The sequence below is a fragment of the Leptonotus elevatus genome, chromosome 8 (genome assembly GCF_054856555.1).
Source record: "Leptonotus elevatus isolate MCC_2025b chromosome 8, RoL_Lele_1.0, whole genome shotgun sequence".
Classification (NCBI taxonomy): Eukaryota; Metazoa; Chordata; class Actinopteri; order Syngnathiformes; family Syngnathidae; genus Leptonotus; species Leptonotus elevatus.
The window spans coordinates 1,172,501-1,195,284 of record NC_141246.1 but is presented as its reverse complement, the minus strand read 5'-3'; the positions used below and the strand labels follow the sequence as shown (position 1 = coordinate 1,195,284).

At 43.1% G+C, this 22,784-nt stretch overlaps 1 protein-coding gene across 2 annotated transcripts in view; it reads right to left on the bottom strand.

The window, feature by feature from the left end:
* LOC147169149 (protein ELFN1-like) overlaps nt 1-22,784 on the bottom strand; it is a 79,907-nt gene that overhangs the window by 42,058 nt on the left and 15,065 nt on the right. The window lies entirely within an intron of this gene.

The following is a 22,784-nucleotide window of genomic DNA, read 5'->3' as shown; positions in this document are numbered from 1 at the left end:
CTTTTCAAATTGTAATCAAATTTTCATTATTGCCCTTAAGCAACACAAATCCAGCCTGTTTTTATGATTCTTGTCAGCGCTCGAGCACTGACTTTTCTCTACTTTTTACTTTCCGCGCTAAAAGACCGTCACCCTTCGGATGACGACGATGATGATGATGACGAAGATGATGATGATGATGGAAAATTTATACCCAAACACTGCATGTCTCTAAACGTTCCGTTTCTCAGCTTCTTGTCAGTGTTTGAGCAGCAGCAGTTCTAATCCGAACATCCCAAGATTTTACTGTGGAGGAAGCACAAATCTCATTCTCGGGTTCTCATCTGCACTCAAGCAGCGGCAGGTCTTAACATCCCAAATTGAAAGTCCAAATTTTCCATTACGTGTAATTGTCAACCAAACTTTCATGTGTTATTGCACCTAAGCAACAACTTTCTGGAAATGACGCAACCCTAGTCTATTTTATCGTTCTTGTTAGCGCTCGAGCAGTCATTCTCTTTTCACTATGCACAATGTTGTTGTTTTTCAGTCTATCAATTTTTTTCCAAACATTATCATACTACCTTACAAACGCAAGCAAAATCTTGAGTTCTTGTCAGGGTTCGAGCAGTCATTCTCTTTTCACTATGCACAATGTTGTTGTTTTTCAGTCTATCAATTTTTTTCCAAACATTATCATACTACCTTACAAACGCAAGCAAAATCTTGAGTTCTTGTCAGGGTTCGAGCAGTCATTCTCTTTTCACTATGCACAATGTTGTTGTTTTTCAGTCTATCAATTTTTTTCCAAACATTATCATACTACCTTACAAACGCAAGCAAAATCTTGAGTTCTTGTCAGGGTTCGAGCAGTCATTCTCTTTTCACTATGCACAATGTTGTTGTTTTTCAGTCTATCAATTTTTTTCCAAACATTATCATACTACCTTACAAACGCAAGCAAAATCTTGAGTTCTTGTCAGGGTTCGAGCAGTCATTCTCTTTTCACTATGCACAATGTTGTTGTTTTTCAGTCTATCAATTTTTTTCCAAACATATCACACTACCTTACAAACGCAAGCAAAATCTTGAGTTCTTGTCAGGGTTCGAGCAGTCATTCTCTTTTCACTATGCACAATGTTGTTGTTTTTCAGTCTATCCATTTTTTTCCAAACATATTACACTACCTTACAAACGCAAGCAAAATCTTGAGTTCTTGTCAGGGTTCGAGCAGTCATTCTCTTTTCACTATGCACAATGTTGTTGTTTTTCAGTCTATCAATTTTTTTCCAAACATTATCATACTACCTTACAAACGCAAGCAAAATCTTGAGTTCTTGTCAGGGTTCGAGCAGCCACGCGTCTCGCCCGCGCCGCCATTGGCGCTCTCATAAAAACACCGCAATCGTCGTCTGTCTGTCTGCAAAGCATTTCGTTTTTTTGCTCAGTCCGAGAGAAAAAGGCGCATCTGCTAAATCTCATTTCAAATTCAAACCGGAGTCTTTAAAAAGCATGCGGCCAAAAAGGCCCCCGCGAGGGCGGAGACGAGGATCTCCCCCGCAGCAGCGGCATCATTTAGCGGCGCTCTTCGGAGGCGTCCGAGGATTGCCTGTTGCCTTTCAGCCCGCGGCGACACATTAAATATGTAAAGTCGTTTTGGCCTGACGCGGCTCCGGAGTGGCGAGACGGAGAGCGAGCGCGATGAAAAGCGCGAGCTGTTTTCAAGAAAAGCGAGACCGAAGGTGATATAATCGCGCTCCTCCGTGGACGTTTGCAGTCAATCTTGATCTGCTTCAGGTAGTAAAACAGGAGGCTCACTGTTGCCGCTCCAAAATGAATGGACTCCCCATCATGAATAATGCATGGACCGCCTTCGATAGATGGGAAAAAACATCGCCGATTTAATTAACATGCACCTTCCTGTGAAAAAAAAGCACTAAATATTCAACTTGGAGCAGGAAAAAAAATATGCTGTACTAGTTTGTCGAAATGTGCTTTTACTGTTTCCGGAAATTGAAGGGAGCAACATTTATTTTGAGGGTTCTCTTGAGCAGTCGTATTTCTACGATACATTTGTTTAAGTTTGTTTGGTTTATTAAATCCAAAAAAATGAACTCGGTACAATTCACACCTCCAGACAAATTTAGAACAGGGATGAAGAAAGATCACACTCTGTCCTCAGCGTCTTCTTTTGGACACGCGCGCAAGTCTTGAAATGCTTCCGCGTGCACGAGGTCTGTTTGAGGAACCGAGCCGGCTTCGCTTCCGTCTGGGCGGGGCCTAAGACATGGTCTTAGAGCAAGTCCAATGCTGCATTCAAGGAGGATGGGAAATTGGACATCTCCCACTTGGATTCTCCGGCTCCGACCTCAAAGCTTTCGAGGTGAACGTAAACAGCAAAGAGGGCCGATTCTGATCAAGTGTCAGTCGTTCTGGTTGACGCAGTCAGTCGAAATCACTTTGGGTTACTACGTTTATGTCACGGTGCATAAATAGAAACACATGTTTGTGACGGTGTCAATTATGTTTTGCCATTCATGATGAGGTTCGCCATTAACAAGTGACGTCAGATTTTAACCGGTCGGTGAAGTCGAGTTCAGAGTTCAAAGGGGGCGTTCCCGGCATTCAGGAAATTATTGATTACCAATTACATGGGCGGCACGGTGGCTGACTGGTTAGCACGTCCGCCTCCCAGTGCGAAGGTTGTGAGATCGAGTCCGGGCTTCGGCCTTCCTGGGTGGAGTTTGCATGTTCTCCCCGTGCTTGCGTGGCTTTTCTCCGGGTACTCCGGTTTCCTCCCACATTCCAAAAACATGCATGGCAGGTGAATTGGACACTCCAAATTGTCCATAGGTGTGATTGTGAGTGTGGTACGTCTCTGTGTCTCCAACCAGTTCAGGGTGTGCCCCGCCTACTGCCCGAAGCCAGCTGGGATAGGCTCCAGCAACCCCCGCGACCCTTGTGAGGACAAGCGGTACAGAAAATGGATGGATGGATGGATGGATGATGAGGTCCAACCCCCCCCCCCCCCCGGTCCAACCCCCCCCCCCCTCTAACTTCTCAACTCAGATTTCAGAGTTCAAAGGGGGCGTTCCCGGCATTCAGGAAATTATTGATTAACAATTACATGTTACATTTAAGTAAATCAATCAATCCTTTTTAGAGTGTGCGTGAAAGAGCATTAATTGATCGGGTCTGTGATGGCGGTTGCCATCAGAACTCAAGCAGTCGTCAACTTCGTTTACGTCTAAGCAAGTCAACTTCTTTCAACTTTTCATGATGCACAATATTTTCCTGTCCTTTTTTGAACTCTCATATCTCAAACGCTATTTATTAAAATGATTGCACTGCCGTCTGTTTGGAAGGTTCTCGTCAGAATTCTCAACCCAACTTTGAACAACGCCATTTTTCACAACAATCTTTTGCAAAATCCTATTGATGCTTGTCTTGCGCTTCAATCTAAGCAATAACTTTATTAAAAATAATGGTACCGGCGTCTCTTTAAAGGGTTCTCGGCAATTCTCGAGCAGACGAAGGAGAATAGGCGATAATGGAAATTCGCTCTTATGCTGCAACGACTGGAATCAAAATCCAAAATGAGGAAATCCTTGGCAGAGTGTAGCTCGGGGACTCAGATAAGAATGTTTAGAAGCCGGAGAAGAACTTTTTTTATTTTCAAAGGAGTTCCTTTTTCTCGACAAGCAAACGATCTAAATCTTTGTTTCTTTTCCTGCAAAACCGCAGGGGGAGGAGGAGAGACGCGATGCCAGTTTAATCAGGTAGATGTCACGCTCCGAGCGTCATCCGGGGAACGCTACGCCATCTATTTTTCCATGTCATTCCGACATGACAGGCACGAGGAAGGAAGTGGAAGGTTCGAGAACGGGGAAAAGGAAGGAAATTTAGGAAAGGCGCGAGAACAAAAGCAAAAAGGGGAAGTGCTAGCCAGCGCTGCCCCGAGGCCTGAGTTGTGTTGTGCCAACAACCTACGCACAATTATCCAACCGCGCTGGAAGCCGCTTCGTCCCGTGTTTCACCCTGGCTAGGCCCAAATCACCATCTTGAGAAATCAGCCCGCCGAGTCCATTCATCCGGTGGCTCGCGGTCTAAATGGGGAGGCGGGGGGGGGGGGGTGGTCTTTCAGGGTGATGCAGGAAGCGGGAGACTCTGTATCGGTCCGTTGTGGTGAAGAAGGAGATTTACCGGTCGATCAACGCTCCTACCCTCACCTATGGTCACGAGCTGCGGGTCCACCGGTTGAGGTGGCTTGGGCATATGGTTCGGACGCCTCCCCGGAGAGGTGTTCCGGGCATGTCCCACCGGGGGGAGGCCCCCGGGGACGACCCAGGACACGCTGGAGAGACTACGTCTCTCGGCTGGCCTGGGAACGCCTTGGGATCCCGTCGGAGGAGCTGGTTGAAGTGGCTGGGGAGAGGGAAGTCTGGGCTTCCCTGCTGAAGCTGCTGCCCCCGCGACCCGGGCAAGCCGTAGTAAATGGATGTATAGATTTGCATGATGTTAATGTTAAAAATGTTGCATATAAGCCTGGTAAGTTTCCTGGCGTCCACGATAGCAAATAAAAACATGAGAACCCCCCCAAAAAAAAATCCATGTTGTTCTTATGTGGCAAAAGAGTCGAAATCAGCACACACAAAAATGGGCCAAAAAAGGAATAGGCTTATTATTATACTGTCCCATGAATCTATCTAGAAAAGAAAAGGCAGCAGAGTTCACAGCAGAAGTGCAAAGAAGTTGACGGACGCGCTGCCAAAGGGCACGACGGCGCACCGTTTCAGACGCCCGTCGACGGGCGGCCGTATCGCAGCGGGCAGAACGGCGACGGCTGGCAAGATGCCACAAGCGAGCGGCTCGATAAGGCGTGGACGTGCGCATTAGCATTTTTTCGTCTTCCCCGGAGGCCTCATCCGTCACAGGTTGCATCACTCCAACTTTCGCACACACAATGACAGGCATCGCGGTGAAAAATTGGCGCCACGTCACCTCAAGCCTCCCCCAAGCGGAAGAGATGAGAGAGCTGCGGGGCATGTGATTTTTATTGATTTGATTATTTTATAATATATTTGTATTATTTATTTATTCAAAAGACACACCCAGTCACTTATTGCTAGGCAGTTTTTACAGGGCTCGTTGTTGCTAGGCAGACGTTTTAGGGCTTCATTTGAACTGCCCCACTGTTTTTGCTAGGCAGAATTCACCGGATTTAGTTGTAGCCGCTGTACTGCTAGTTGCTAGGCAGAATTCATAGGGCTTGATTTTAACTGCCCAGGTGTGTGCGCATTTTGTAGGGTTTGATTATTCCCTCCCTGCTGTTTTATAATATATTTGTATTATTTATTTATTCAAAAGACACACCCAGTCACTTATTGCTAGGCAGTTTTTACAGGGCTAGTTGTTGCTAGGCAGACATTTTAGGGCTTCATTTGAACTGCCCCACTGTTTTTGCTAGGCAGAATTCACCGGATTCAGTTGTAGCCGCTGTACTGCTTGCTAGTTGCTAGGCAGAATTCATAGGGCTTGATTTTAACTGCCCAGGTGTGTGCGCATTTCGTAGGGTTTGATTATTCCCTCCCTGCTGCTGTTATTAAGCAATTTTCACCAGGCTTGATAATAACAGCACCTCCGCATGTTGCCGGGCAGATTTCAAAGGGCTCGAATATAACTGCCCACAGGGATTCAAGAAGAACTTTGTGGTTTGTTGCTAGGCAGGACTTGACTATTACGGCTCAGACTCCGGGGCCATCCGTCACTCGACCCGCTGTGGCGCTGGCGCTGCCCCCGTTCCTATGGCAATGCTCGTCACCGCCTCAGCAGCTCATCAATTATCCAGCCGGCGCAATCTCGGCTGACATTTATCGCATCGCAGGTCGTCGAGCAAATATGACATCGGCGCGCGTTCCTCATAAACGAAACGTCTCCGTGCGAGTAGGAGAGAGTCCGAAAAGACTCTCCGGATCCAATCTATGCATCTAAAAGTGTCAAGACGCCAGCAGGGGGTGGAAAGGGGGAGTGGAGTGATTATCCACCTGCAGAGACCTGTGAACTCTGCCTAGCAACTAGTGACAAGGCAAATTTAATGAAGCCAAGCGATTAATACAGCAATCTAACAATATTGATTTCATATGTAAGAGAAGTGTGAGAAAAAAAAGTGGCAAGGTTACTTAACTATCAGAAAATATGTGAACTCTTCCTGGCAACAAGTGACAAGGTAAAAGTAGTCCAGAAGATTGTTTGATGCTTTGCTTGACGGGTTTAATTTTCCAAGCTGTATTAAAAACAAGCTAAAAGCAAAAGCATTGAATTGCGCAACTCGTTTGTGTATTTGATGTGAACAAAGTTGTTGTTGATGTTGTCCACTTTTTATCCATTTCATGGGCAGCCATTTTGTCACTTGATATCGATTGAATGACCACCAATCACGGCTCAGCTTGCCAATGTCGCTTGATGAAACTCAGAAAACAGCTGAGCCGTGATTGGTTGTCACCTGAGCAACTGTGATGTCATTTTCAGTCGCCAGCATGTGGCAAAATGGCCGCCCCCAGAGATGGATAAAAACGGGCAGATTTTGTTGCATCATTCATATTCCACATACGCAATATTAATTAGAATAACGTGCTTAGATGAGTGGGGCCGCAATGAATTGTATATTAATATTGCAAAGAGCACTTTTGAACGGACTTCCCTTTGAACTCATTTGCTCCCATCGTATAAAAACGTTGTATTTTAAATATTGCCATGGTCCCAAAAATGTATGTACTCGGTTTTTATCTATTTTTAAGAATTCATTTTAAGATATCAACCAGGGCCATGTTGCAAAAAGCTATTTTTTTCCATTGTTTTCAACAGATTTGTGAATAAAGATGAAAGTGAGCGATATTCTAATGCTAATTGCTGCAAAACGGAAACTTTTTTTCCCTGATGAAAGAAGAGACTCAAATCTTTCTTTTGGTCGGTTCCATGTTTTATGGCAATAGAACAGAATATTCTGCGGGCCTTGCAAAATCAGTCCAAATTTCAGTCAAACAGCCGGGAGCGAAGGGGGTTGCTTCAGTGAAAACGGCTGCCGGTGAATGAATTAAAGACACCAAATCGCTCCAGCGACAACATCTACGCGATCACGACATGATAACAAGCCGTAATTCATTTTGATTACGGCCCCGCCTAACGTCTCATAACTCGCCATCATCCTCGTCGCCACCGCGCACACGCGTTGACGACGCATTATGACACAGGAAGAAAAAAAAAAAAAAAAGAGTACAGTACATCTGAAGGAAGCAAACACACACACACGCGCGCACGCACACACGCACGCACGCGCACGTCCCAGCGGATCTCATTAGCGTGATTGGCTTCAGGACCTTTTGCTGATCAGGACACACTTTTATGTTGCATTTACATCTTCACAATATAATAAGATCCTTCATAAACCTCTTTTGCGAGCGTGACTTTAGGATGAGATAGCGCAATAATATCGCTTTAATGTTTAATGAGGCGAAATGCGCTGCTTTACACAGCATTCCCCTCCGAGCACATTGGACAGAACTAAGAGGATTCTGTTTCGTTGACTGTGCTGCCGTTTCACAGTTGCATTCAACGTCATTGATTTGAGTTGTTTTTCTCGTGATTTTTTTATTTTTATTTATTTTTTATTTTTATTTTTTTTATTTTTTTTAGAGCTCAGTATTGTTCATTTGGAAATGTCATCATCATTGCTCCTTTTTTTTTTTTTGTGTGTGTGTGTGGGAGAGTATGTGTATGTGCGTGCGTGCGTGTATTTGTTAGCTCACCAAAAACCTATTAGAAAAAATCTCATACCGTTCACCTAAACCGAACACCAGGAGACCCGAGGGGACCGAAGAAAACCAAGGAAGGCGAAATCCAGCACCGACCAGACACCCCCCACCAGAACTCCTCCCCAGCCCAAGAAACATCCAGACCCCAACAAATCCAAAAAACATAAAATCAGGGAGGCCTCAAGAGACCGAAGGAGAGACCGAGAAAAGGAAGGAAGGACAGACGAAGCCGAGTGAGATCCGCAGACACCAGGCAGCCTCCACCGATTCAATGACCTGAGGAGGAAACAGATTGTGTCTGAGTTTCGGTAGATGCCGGTGTGGCGGATCTGGCGTGCATGAAAATCTCCACCAAAGAGGGGAGCCGTCGAACCCCCGCCGGAACAGAGCAAGCGCAACACCTCAGGGCCCCCCCAGGCCGCGGCGTTTTTCTCGTGATGATGATGTGTTCATGTTGTTTCATGGCCATTTCAATCATTTCCAGTTTAGAACATTTTGTAGAAACTTTATTTGTCCATTGTTATTTACGCGGCGACGCATCCGGTGCGTAGTGACCGAGAATGGCGGCTGCCTCTCTGCCGAGCGATGTGAAACGCCTTTAAAGAAAACAAGGTAAGCCGCGGTTGCGTTCCTAAAGGGTCGATCAGAACTCTTGAATGCCGAGAGCACGGCGTGGGGTGGGGGGGGGGGTGACTCTCCCGATCGCTTGTTATTTCTTTAGGAACGCTACTTTACAGACGTTTGACATTGGCCCAGCGCCAGTCACACATCGCGGCAGAGAAGACGCCCCGAACGTCGATGCCGGCTTTTGATGAGAGCGGCCAACGGTTGACTGGCGCGATGCTCACGTGGCACAACTGAAAAGTCATCTCGGAAAGTCTCGGGCGAAGGTTTAAAAGCCTCTTTCCACTTGCTTTGCCGCACATCTGTGTGTGTGTGTGTGTGTGTGTGTGTGTGTGTGTGTGTGTGTGTGTGTGTGTGTGTGTGTGTGTGTGTGTGTGTGTGTGTGTGTGTGTGTGTGTGTGTGTGTGTGTGTGTGTGTGTGTGTGTGTGTGTGTGTGTGTGTGTGTTGAGTCAGCTCGTTTGGATGCCAGCTGATGCTAAGCAGAAACTCTCTCTGGAAATCATGCGGGGATTGTGGCACATATGCGGAGAGAAGACGTGCGTGTGTGTGTGTGGGGGGGGGGGGGTTTGGGGGGGCTTTTTTCATTTGTGGGTTTTATGTTGGCTTCAGAGAGGCCGACTGTGGCTGTGACTACACATTGAATGCATGAGCACATTTTATCATACATACTGTACATCAGTGATTCTTAACCTCGTTGGAAATTTAACCCTTCTTTATTTAATTTTTTTTTTTTCGAGAGCTCGGTATTGTTCATTTGGTCATTTTACCGATTCGACATGTCATCATCATTGCTCTCTCTCTTTTTTTTATTTTTTATTTTTTTATTTTGTATGTGCGTGAGTATGTGCACGTGCACGTGTGTGTGCATGTGTGCATGCGTGTGAGTGTGTACTCATTAATTCACCTAAAACCTATTAAAAAATCCCATACCGTTCACCTAAACCGAATACTTCAGAATCCAGCTCGAGTCGTGAGGATGTCAGGAGACCCGAGGAAGGATCAAAGGAAAGAAAGGAAAGCGAAATCCAGCACCGACCACAGACTACCCACGGAAAAATAAAATTTGATTTGATTCCTTTTTTTCAAATTGAAGCGGATGACGCAGTCGGCCGTGCATGTGATGTGGGCAATTGTAATTAATTGTAATGGTGTGAGAATTGTAATATCTTCATGCTAACTGTCAGGCAAAAAAAAAATATTGGCCAGACAAATGTGCAGAATCTGAATTCACATGTATCATAGAACGTATGGTGTTCCGCAGGGTTCAATTCTCTGACCTCTGCTGTTTTCATTCTATCTGCTGTCTGGTTGTTTTAAAAGGAATTCCGACTGTCATGACAAGTTTGCTCGATATTATTTATTTGGTTGTTACTAACATAACGATGACATTCATTTCTCAAAAATCATTTCCAGTTTAATACATTTTGCAGAAACTGTATTTGGACGTACGCTGCCATTGTTATTTACGTTGTTCCCGTAACGTTCCTAAAGAAACAACATGCGATTGGGAAAGTACATAAATACATTGTTGAGTTGTGTGATGGGAGTCAGCGTCCTAACTGCAAGTTTTGCAATGCCAAGATGAGAGAGAGAGAGAGAGAGAGAGAGAGAGAGAGAGAGAGAGAGAGAGAGAGAGAGAGAGAGAGAGAGAGAGAGAGAGAGAGAGAAGGCAAAAGATCGCTTCGAATTCAAACACGCCGTGAAACGCTTGCTCGTTCCCACAGAGGCCACGCCTGTTTGTGTAATGTTGTTTATTCAAATGTTAAAGTGTTATTTGAAGGCTCAAGTGATTAATGCTGCTAGTTTAAAGGAATTACCGTCGAATGATCTGCTAATTGGAGTTTGGAGTGTTGTGATTGTGAATGTGTGTGTTAGCAAGGTCATGGCTGACTCGTGGAGGATCAAAACTGCCAAAATTCTAAATAAATAAATAAATACATATTAAATACAAATGTATATATATATATATAAAAAAATATATATATATAAATATATATCTATATATAAATATATATATATATATATATATAAATATATATATATTTTATATTTTATTTTATATTTATATTTATATTTATATATATAAATATATATATATATAAATATATATATATATATATATATTTATATATAAATATATATATTTATATATAAATATATATATATATATATAGTTGTTTTTATTTCTATTTCTATTTATTTGTATATCCGTTTTTATTTTCAGTTTTAGTCATTTATTTATGATACAACTGTCTTATTTTGTCTTTATTCTTCGTTTCACGCTGCTGAACGTGATGACAAGATTGCCCATTAAAAGCTGCAAAACACTACGACAACATATTGGATTCTCGTTGTGGAGTTCTTTTGTAATAACCATGACAAGCACTTTTCATGCACACTATCAACTCCTGTTTGAATGTTTACACACAATAATAAACGTTGTGAAATTGTAACGGCATCGTGCGTTGGCTCGACATTGCATTGAGAGGTAAGCGACAAAAAAAACATAGCCTGCTTTCACTTTTTACTTTTGATGGTGCGTCAACAAAACAGAACAACTCAAAACGCAGCTACAAAAAAAAAAACATCCTTAACTAAAAGCATCTTCAAGATTCCAGCAGGTGGCGCCAGAGTGACTGCCTCAAAGTTGTCAGCGAATTTTGTAAACAAGGAGGTTGGGTTTTCTGCGAATGACAAACCGCGAGGCTCCAATTTGTGAAATGGGCCAAAATGAGCTGCTTCGAAACAAAATGGCCGCCTTCCTCCGTGTCCAAAACGTGTGAGAGACAAAACGTGGCGATCCATTGGAGCATTTCTCTTTCTTATCTTTATGCGTGCTGATTTTTTGAAATTCCTTCACTATCTGACTTGACAATGACGAAAAACAGTCTTTTGTTTTGTTTTTGTTTTTGTTGTTTTTTGCTGTTTGAAAATCTATCAGAGGCTGTCATCGTCGTGCTGGCGGCGGTTCGACCTATCTGCGATCAAAAGCAAACGTGACGTTCATTTGTCTCTTAAGCGACGTCACGGAGCCCCCGCGCTCTCCCGACAACCTCCAACGCGACATTTCACATTCCGCGACGTGACGTGTGAGGTCGGCCATGTTGGTTCGGACGGCGCCGATGTCGCTCGATGCTGATTGTTATGTTTGAGCTTCCTTCAGTTTCGTGCTGACGACGATGTCGACGTTATTTTGCCGATGAACTCAATTTGCCGATGTTGACTTTGATATTGACGACGCTGTTGGCTGCCGCGTGATGTCATCGACGTCGTCATCTTTGGTTCTGGAGCTTATATATTTTTTTACAGCTCGCAACACGTCACGTTGTCCCTGTTGATGTCATAACAAATATAAATTTTTAAAAAATCTGGTGCTATTTCGGATTCAACAGCTCCCACAAGTCCTAATTCATATTCAGTTTGTGTTTATTTGTTTCATTATTAATGCCTATTCAGCTTTACTGGTTCCGACATTGTTGAGGATGTTGCCGCCGCCGCCGCCGCCGCCGCCGCCGCCGCCGCCGCCGCCGCCGCAATTGTTGCCGTTGACAACACGATTACTGCTCACGTTGTCGCTGAAGCTGTTCATGTTTTTTTTTTTTTTTTCGGTTCAGGTAATTTTTCACGTTAATTTGAACGAATTCTCTGTAAGAAATCATCCAAAATATTAGCTACAACTCGACAAGAAATTTAGATACTGGCTCCGGCAAGTGTACCTAATATTGTGACTAGCAACGGGGACACGACAAGTCGGCAAGCGGTTTACGTGACAGAACAACAACGTCGCATCGTCAGAAAGTGTCAAAAGTGAGACGGGCGACGATGCGAGAGCTCTGACAATAAACGCCTCTCTCGGGTTGCGTGTCGCACCAACAGCTGTCGGAGAGAGCGACGCTCGTCTCTCACTCGCGGCATCAACACGCACGCCCACCACGCAGCGGGACAGCAATTGTATCAAACGCGTGGCATTGTGGGAAAGGAAAGGCTTGTGCGGAGGAGGAGGGATTTCGTTCTGTCATTACACGCGCACAAACCGAGCGATTAAAGTCGACGTGCGCGATCAAACTGTACTCTCAAGTTGCTCTCACACAAACACACGACGCCATCTTGACGGACACCTGGTCCTCTCTGCAGTTGAGCAAACAAACCTGCAGCCGCGACTTCAAAGTCAAACGGACTCGCTTTCATCTTCCGTCTGAATTATGAAGCATCGCAGAAAAGGGTTTTTTTCACACACGCACGCACACACACACACGCATGCAGAGGCGTCGTTTGCCATTGGGCAAGGCAGGCCATTGATTGGGGCCCCTTAGCCAGCAGGGGGCCCCAGAGCAATGACCATTGACCGTCTCAAATTACGACCTGAGTCAGGTGTGGGGTTTTCTTTCAAACAAACAAACACTTGTGTATAGTAAGGCTGATTATTTCTTACGTTTTTGTAAATGACCAGGAATAGTAGCAAAGCTTTTATTTAAAAAAATAAAAATAAAAATAAAAATAAAATAAAATGACCAAGGCATGCTTTTTTTTCCAAAACGAACACGTATATAGTAAGTTTTTTTTTTTTCTTGGTTGTTGTTTTTTTTAAGCGTCCATGTGGAAAATAAGGAGTGTAAAAAATAAAAATAAAAAATTTAAACGACCATGTAAAGTTAGGTGTTTAAAAAACACAACTTTTTTTTACTATATATAGTGAGGCATTTATTTTTGGAAAACAACCGTTTTTTTTTTTTTAAACGACCATGCGATTAGTAATGAAATGTTCCTGTATTCTGACTCACTCAGAAGGATTCTTGCTAAAGTTAAACAAACTAAAACAAAACGTCACTTGAATGAAGCGCAATTAATGGTGATTATTGATTGAAGATGCAGATGTGCAATTTGAAAATGACGTCCGATGTATAGTGCGAATGGCCGCTGGGGGGGGTGGGGGGGGGTCGCTGGGGACGGTGGCAGGAAGGGGCTTCCATGGCACGGATTCCAGACCGAAGCGCAGTTGTCGCCGTGTTAGCTGATCCTTATTCCTCTATCACCCCCCCACACACACACCCCTTTAGATCTCTCGCAGACGTGCATTGCCATGACAACGGCGGGAATCCTGGCTAACGACGCACCGGGAGCCAATCGGGCGGACACATGCGGGCAGACGTCTCATTGCATTAGTTCATATTTGGTGGTCTTTGAAGGAAATGGCAAAAAAGGGGATCTTACGATGGCGGCACATTTTCGCTTTCTTTTCCTCATTAGGACTCGGAGGGACAGAAACGGGCTTTCGGGCCTAAATTCTTTTGCAACCTTGTCGATGAGGGTTTGCTGTTTTATGTCGAGTCGTCAAACATCACCGTCAGGCTCCGTCTGAAGCCGATAACGAAAACTCGAACGTTTTAGTACGTAGGGGTGTCAAAATGAGTGCGTTCGTTTAAAGTTCATTCAACGCCACTCGTGTTTTTAACGCACGATTAATGAACGGCCCTCGCTTGGAAATCCTGAACTCGGGGAAATTCCCGCCGCGACGCAGCAGACACGTCAAAGTTGAGCAGTAATAAAATGAATAATAATGCATACATTTGTGGAGACGGCGGTCAAGTTGTATTTTACAATTTGAAAAATGTGCAGAAAAAATGACCTCCACACAAATCAGTATCACACTTGTTTTTTTTATTTTTAATTATAACTCCTTTTTATGAATTATCATCAATTACTAAAAGATTCAGCCATATTTATATTACTTTTTTCCCCACTTTTATGTTAACAAGAGCATGAAAACTTTGGGGGGGGGGAATATTTTATTGTACATTTAGAACAGATATTTGCGATTAATCGCGAGTTAACTCTTGAAGTCATGCGATTAATTACGATTAAAAATTCTAATGGCCTGACACCCCCAGTTTTACAATTTAATGGCACTTCAATTTGTAGAAGCAAATCTCCATGTTGCATCCAGTTTTGAAGGATTCCTTAGAATTTGCACTCAAATGGAACCTTCAACCCAAGATGGCCGTCTTGCTATGCTTTGCATCTTTTTGGGCACGCCTTCTTTAAGACTTTTTTGTGGCTCTCCACATGTTAGACGTCCATCCATCCATTTCCTGAACTGCTTATTCCTCACGAGGGGTCGCGGGGTGCTGGAGCCTATCCCGGCAGTTGGACATGTCTACCAAATTTGATGTGGCCAAGTCAAACTCTTTTCCGGGGTAGAATTTTTTTCATGGCCTTGTGGAGTTTTTTTGTGTTTTGTGATAAGTCATCAAATCACTGCCAAGCTCGGCTTCCATCCAATGACAAAAAGCTGAAAAGTTTTGCAATTCAGCAGCACTGATCTGTCTGGTATGCACACTTCAATTTGTAGAACTAAATGGCTCGGATGCATTGAGTTTTGAAGGACTCCATTTGCCCTCAAATGGACCTTTCAATACAAAATGGCAGACTTTTTGGGCATGGCTTCTTGAGACTTTTTTTCTCTCCTCATAATAGATATCATATTTATGTTGGTGAAAATGACGTTAATGCATGCAAACATTGCCCATACTTAAAAAATGTTTTAATCTTTTATTTTATTTATTTATTTATTTATTTATTTATTTATTTATTTATTTATTTATTATTATTATTATTATTATTATTATTATTTTTATTTTATTTATTTTTTTTAGGCGGCACGGTGGCTGACTGGTTAGCACGACCGCCTCCCAGTGCAAAGGTTGTGAGATCAAGTCCGGGCTTCGGCCTTCCTGGGTGGAGTTTGCATGTTCTCCCCGTGCTTGCGTGGCTTTTCTCCGGGTACTCCGGTTTCCTCCCACATTCCAAAAACATGCATGGCAGGTGAATTGGACACTCCAAATTGTCCATAGGTGCGATTGTGAGTATGGTTGTTCGTCTCTGTGTGCCCTGTGATTGGCTGGCAACCAGTTCAGGGTGTACCCTGCCTACTGCCCGAAGCCAGCTGGGATAGGCTCCAGCAACCCCCGCGACCCTTGTGAGGACAAGCGGTACAGAAAATGGATGGATGGATGGATTTTATTTTGAATTTTTTGTGTAGCCTGCATGTTGCTAACAGACTTCCTGCGTGTTTCCAGGCATGACATCTCCTCCCGATAAACACGCCTACCAAATTTGAACTCGCTCAAGTAAACCGACTTTGGGGGCTAAATTTTGTTAAAGTCGCTCCCGAGCCCACACGCGTGACGTCACACCCGCAACCCGCTAATCGGACATACGTTTTCCACCAGGATGAACAAAATTTGGTGAGCTTTTAAGCTCAGAAAAGCAAAAATCCGCCGTATGTTCGGGCCTTCATAATAAAATGCCGTTTAAAAAAAAAAGCTGTGTGACATAAATGGAGGAAAATCAAGGAAGACGTTTAGAGTGAGAACAACACAACACTTGCAAGATAAAATCACAATGGCGCACGCGCGCGCACACACACACACGCACACACACACTTGGAAAAAGAGATGATGTGATGTCAGGAGCAAAGTCACATCATCTTGGAGAGAAAACAGGCCAGAATCTCATCACAGCAAGCCCAAATGAGATTAGCCCCCGCAGCCTTGCTCTTATATGGAAGTCAATACATCGGCCATCCCTCTCTGGCTCCTCCCCCCCCCCGACAAATTGCATTAAAGCGCAGAGATGGTCCCTCACAATCAGGCCCGGATTGCTTGGGCCGGCGGGGAGGGGGCCCGAGCGAGGCTTTTGTGCGTCACGGCGAGCGCTCAAGGGCGCGCCGCCGGCTACATGCTGGCGTCCGGTGACAAAGCAATGCGGTCTCGTCCGTGTACGGCGATGTCACGTGAAAAAGGTGGCGACCTCAAGAGAGAGAAAATTCAACGCCGTGCTCCGAAAACACGTTACGGGGGAAACTCAAGGTTTTCACAATTTTGTAAATTACCCACAAAAAAACTCATTAATAAACAATAATGGACTAAATTAGTGTGCATTTTCGACAACGAATGAAGACGAGTCAAAACTGGACTAAAATCCATGGACAGTTTATAGTTCACGGACAAAAACAAGACGGAAATGATATGATTTTGTCACTGTCATGTGACACACAGTGACACGCCCCCTTTCAAATCTGTAGCTAGCGAGTGCAACATGCACAAACACAAGAGGCAGACAGTTGCTGGATTCACGGTTAAAAGTAAAAAAAAATAAAAAATAAATGATAGTTATAATTTAACATCAATCCAACGGCTATAACGTTCCAACAATTAATGCTAATCCGACCGCTAACTAATGCTGGCTAACTTACTAGCTTATAGCATTGAGCCGTAGTAGCCGCTTGTTGTTTTTTTATCAAACAGAGAAGAGAACATTTTGTGTGAAATAGTTTTAGAAATGTTCATCATAATCTGCTGACAAACAAATATACAGTCGGCTAAAAATGGACTAAATAAAAAACGGGATGTGCTTGACTAACTACGATCAAAACTAACAAGCGGGATTCAAACTGGGCTGAAACTTAAAAAAAAAAAAAAAACGGCAGGTCAAATGAAAGCTGCTGGCTACGGTGGCTCAATTTGTGGCGCTTGATGAGTCTTCAAACTTTGTCCCTTTAAAATCCAAAATCTTTTCAGTCATAGCGTCTTCCAACTTTTGGGCAACTTGGCTCATTATCGACGTGTCTAGCAAATTTCACGTTGCTAAAGTTACACTGGCTAAGTCAATTATTCACAATAATAAGTTCGATGTAGCCCCGCTCGTCTAAATACGGTGTTCTGGTTAATACTGCGTTAGTGGAATATGAGTTATGAAGCAAAATCCCGCCGTTTTTAATCCATATGAGAAGGCGGCCATTTTGCCACTTGTTGTACAGTGAAAATGACATCACAGTTGCTCAGGTCTGATTGCGTGCGATTGTGCAATTGTGACATCATCTTCAGTCGACAGCAAGTGGCAAAATGGCCGCCCCCTGAGATGGATAAAAAACGGTTGGATTCGGCTTTAAAAATGTAACGTCAATCAGAATGTCAAGGTTCGACGAGTGAGGTCATATTTATAAAATATTGTTCACAAGAAATGTTTCATGTTGACTTCCTCTTTAAAATGTAAAAATGGGTTTGTGTGTCATGTTGAACCTTGAAATATGAAAATCAAAATGGCAGACTGCCTGCGTCTTCATGGGCGTGGCTTCTTTTGCGGGTCTACTCATTTTAGACACGTCTACCAAATTTCATGTTACTAAGATACACTGACCGCAGGGCCGAAATCCTAAAAAATGTAAAAATAGGTTTGTGTCTTATGACGAACCTTGACAAAGCCAATGTCAAAATGGCAGACCGCCTGTGTTTTGGGGGCGTGGCTTCTTGACACTTTTTTTTTATTTTGTGGGTCAACTGATAGACATGTCGAGGACATTTCATGCTGCCAAAATACATCGGCTACAGGGGCTGAAAACTACAAAATGTTGTTGTGTTAAGACAAGACTTCAAACACGCGCCGACATATGAAGTGAAGAGGAAAAAAAAAAGAGGCTGTGAGCAAGCAAAGGATGCCGTCGTCATAGCAACAAACAGAGGCGAAGTTGCTTGTGAGCTCTTGCTCAGCGATCACTTCCTGCGCGCGCGCGGGCGCGTGCGCGTGTGCAGGAGAGTTGCGACTTGTAACAATAACTTCCTAATTACCGCGTCCCCGGTGGAAGAGGCGCAATCTTCCTGAAATGCTAACTAGCCTCCTGCAGGGAACGCGTTGCATTATTAATCCGCGCGCTTACTTCAGCCAGCGTGTGTGTGCGTGTGTGTGTGCGCGCGCGCGCACGTGTGCGTTCTCGCCAAGATCATCGTCTTCTGTGTCACACCGCATTCATTTTTGCGGATGTGTTGCTTTCGACGTTTGAAATCGTGTGTTTGCATTTCGCCAACAACACAAAAATATGAAAGAATGCAACGCTGGAAGATTGAACTGTTTTCATTCTTCTTTCAAATAAATAAATAAATAAACCATTTCAATGACGGATTGTCACAAAAGTCGGCAGGGTGCTTTGGCGTGTTCCAGTTGCACTTTCGCTTCCTTGCTGAAAGATTTTTGACACACTTTTTTTTTTCCCGGCAAGAACGACGTGAGAATGGCAAATTTGCATTAGTATTGGGACGAAGCGGAAATGAGTTGTCCGGTTACTTTTTTATGATTTTAAAATGACATTAGTGTTAGCTAATTTTCTGTAGGGCTTTACATTATGTGTTAATATTAAGCTAGCGACTTTTTGGAACCAAGCTGTCAAGGAGCGGCGTTTGAGTTTGTCTCGCATCGTGGCATGCAATTCCGGAACATAGCTCATGATGGCGCTGCGAAACAGTTCTTTACCAAAGAAAAATAAGACAGTATATGAACACAATGAGCCAAGACATCACGACAACACGATGCTTAACAGAAGCTTATTTGTTTTTAAAAACAAACTCGTATGTGCTGTATGTCACTGTATTAAAGTAGCTAACAGTAGCTAGCTCGCTAGCTACGAGCTAGCGAGCTAGCTAGTTGCCAGACAGACAGACAGACAGATAGATAGATAGGCAGATAGATAGATAAACAATTAAACAGCATATAATTCAAAGCATTCAGTATTAAGTAGAAGGGAACTGAAATGCAAGTTTTGCTTTTAAAAGGGATAATTGTAATGACTTAAGAGAATATTTCCAATGCCCCCCCACCTACACACGCACACACACGCGCACACACACAGTAAAAGGATTGAAACGAGGGGCTCTATCTCCTTTTTGCACAGTGTGTTTTTCCTGAACATTCCAAGAGAGAGCGATGGCGCCGGGCTCAGGCGGCGCTGGCCTCGGGGCAACCCGTTCATTCCCGTGGAGGGACGACTCGCTGACGGGTCCGCATGCAATAAAGACCAAGACGGAGAAAGCGTGAGGGGAAAAAGGTGGTGTTTGGTTTTTTTCAGGAGAAGTGGCAGAACGTGAAAGGCATCACTCTGACTACGTTTTTGACTTTCCCCTTCTTCTAAGTTGTCGAATCATTAGGTACACCAATCGAGTGAAGATGAAGGCTACCTTAGCTTCTTGTGCTCATTTTTTAAAGCAATACTGCCTCATTCCTCAGGCAATAATGCGCGACATAATTCTGGCCAATTAGCGCACAACGCTAACATATGGGTCTGCGTTTTTACTCAAATGGGACTAACATGCCGCAAGCTTGTGGCCAAAAGTGGCTCGATACCAACTGGGACTCCAATTAATACTGAGAAGTTGAGAAAAATGGCAGCACAATTAGCCTGAGATGCTAACGTAGCAGTCGCATCAATGAATGTACCAAGCAGCTTTTGGCTAACAAAGAACTTTGATTTGGGTCGAGTGTGACTTGTGCGTTGCGTTTGAGTCCGTCGGGATGATGTCGATAGCTAAATGACCTTCTGGGGTTTTTGTCCTCCCTTAATTTTCTCTCACTTGTCAGCAAATGATATCTTATCAAGCAGCTTTTGTACACGCTCGCATTGGGCTGCGCTCAACCTGCAGTGACCTTTTTGACCTGTTGCCCTCAGGGAGGCGCTAGAGTAAAGACAAACAGACTCAAGAACAATTTGTTTTTCCCAAAGTCATTGTCATGCTGAACTGACACTGACTCCACTGTCTGACCTCTGACCCTGTGCGTCCTTTATCCACCGAAAATGTTTTTGCAAGTATACATCAAGTCAAGTGCATTTCCAGTATAGCTATTGTCTGCTACGTTAGCTTCTGCTACTCATTTTTCATTTTCCCTCGTTTCTCAGTGTTAATAACACTGAAACACTCGTGAGGGGAGAGATTTATGATTTTTAGCATCAGGCAATATATTAAAGGGTTCACTGCTGTGGGCTCGCATTGCGAACGTCACACCTGACCAGACCAGAACTCGTAAACGGGAGTTTTGATGTTTGCAATAACACACTTTGACGTCAATTTTAGTCGACAGCAGCGGGAGACGAAGGACAAAATGGCAGCCCAATGAGAAGGATGAAAACACACTCACACGCACGCACGCACACACACACACACACACACACACACAGATTCAAAATGTAAAAAAAAAAAAAAAAAAAATTAAAGAGCGCAATGATGATGACATGTCAAATCGGTAAAATTACCGAATGAACAATACTGAGCTCTTAAAAAATACAAATAAAAAATAAATAAAAAGAAGAAGGATGAAAATGGATGCATTAATCGGTTTAGTTCTTGTTCCGGAAACAAAACATGAATTAGAATACTGTGTTTAGGCTAATGAAGCCACAAAGGATATATAAATAAAAAATGCCTACTTTAAGTTCCACTTTAAGCGCAGAACGGAATGAAGATGTAGACTGTTACGTTAACTTCTCATGCTAATTCTGCTGCCCAGCATGTCAGTGTTTTGGACTCGAGTCTGTTTTAGTTCAGATGTTAGCATCTTATGCTAATGATACATGCTTAGTGAACCTAGTGAGTAAGTTGCTGCACTGCGGCTTTTTGGGAAAACATCAACAAATCATCAAGCGACTCAGAAAGAAAGACTTTGTTCACAGTTATCTGTCATTGTACTAATTGATTATGTTCTCATCAAAAGCGCTTGCGGTATCAGTTGCCAGTATCGGTACTTGGTGTTGGTATCGTTGCGTAATCACGAAAAATCAGCTTTATTATGCTTGTAAAGTCGAAGTTTGTACCTCATGAAGTGTCTGCTGAACGTACCGCAGCGCCAACGTGGCGCGCAAGCGAGATGAGCGACCTCTAAATACTCCCGTCGACGACTTCATACTCCAGCTTCTCTCTCAGCGCGGCCTCGCCGCAACCCCGACTTGTCATCGGCATTACATCCTCACACACACACACACACACAAAGAGCGGCGGCGGCAAACAGGAGTGCGAAGGAGACCTCGGGCTCTATTTTTGTGACCGGCGTAACGTGCAGTCTAAATCTGCATCGAGGCGAGTTTGCAGACACGCGCTAGCCAACATATTTGTAAAAAAACAAACAAAAAAAACTGTATTCCACTTTTGGGTTGCGCCCTCTGGTGAAGAAGAAAATTGCAATGTGACAACTTACCCGTGAGACAACTAGCCCCGGTCTCCCTATTGGAACCCCTTTACCTAGTCATCCCGAATAAACAATGAACGGACCTAAAACGTTACCCTGAGGAGCTCCAAACTTCGAAAAAGGTGTACTGTTTGTCGTTTGTCATCATAAGGCGTCGCTTAATGTTTGAACATGTCAGACAGCATTTGCTGAGTTGATCCCACCCACCTCACCAGTATTGATTCCTTGAATAGCTTATCTACCACAAAATGTCCAAATGAGAGCTCAACGGCATTCGGTACCAACCCAAAGGCCGGCCCCTTAATCGATGTTTGGATAATAGAAATGTCAAACACCTTTAAGGCGTCGCTCCAACGTGACTCTTTCAGGACTTCATCGGCAGCCACCATCTGATTTATCTCATCTTAAAGAATTTATTACATCAACGTCAAAAACAATGATAGAGCAATGACGATGACATGTCAAATCGGTAAAATTACCAAATGAACTGAGCTCTACAGAAAAAGAAGGGAAAAAAAGTAACTTAATAATAAGTAATGGTGTAGTAATAAATAAATGGACAAAAAAAGAATGTCAATGAATACAGTCTTGTTTAGTCATCCTGCAGTTAAAAAAAAGTTCAGTTCAGTTTAGTCACTCTGGGATAAAGAAAAAAAAGAAATAAAAGAAGGCAATTAAAATGAAAAGAAAAAATAAAATGTCCCCAACTGAACTTTCAGTCGGCCATGCATCCTCAAATTACAAATAAATAAATGAATTAAAAAAATTAGTCATCCTGCTGTAAACATAAATAAAATAAAACAAAAATCTACATTCTGGTTTGTAATAAATTCCAGTCATGCACAAAAAAAAATAATGTATTAAATTAAAATGTTGAAATGTCATTCAAACCCAATTTTAACTATATAATTAAATGAATTTCATTAATTTAATTTAATTAATCCAACCTCTATTTAACATTTATTATCATGGCTCCAAATCATTTAATTCAATTAAATAATTGCATGAAATGACTCCAATTTGACTCGAATTCTGTCATCTTGAACAAAATAATTAAAATTTAATTTAAGATGCATTTAGTAATTCCACACAAAAAAAATATTCCTTAAATTTAAATATTTAAAAGAAATTAATCCACTTAAATTCACATTTAGTCTTGCCAAAGTTTGGAGTTTTATTATTATTATTATTATTTTGTTTTACTTCAGTTCAACTTCCGTAGGGAAAAAAAAGTTTTCTTATCCAACACTCGACGGCTTTGAAAGGGTCCATTGACTGCAACACTACATATTCTCAAAGCATGACTGAACATTGATTTGTCATCATTTGATGGGAAAATTGGTCATTTTTTTCGCACTGTGTGA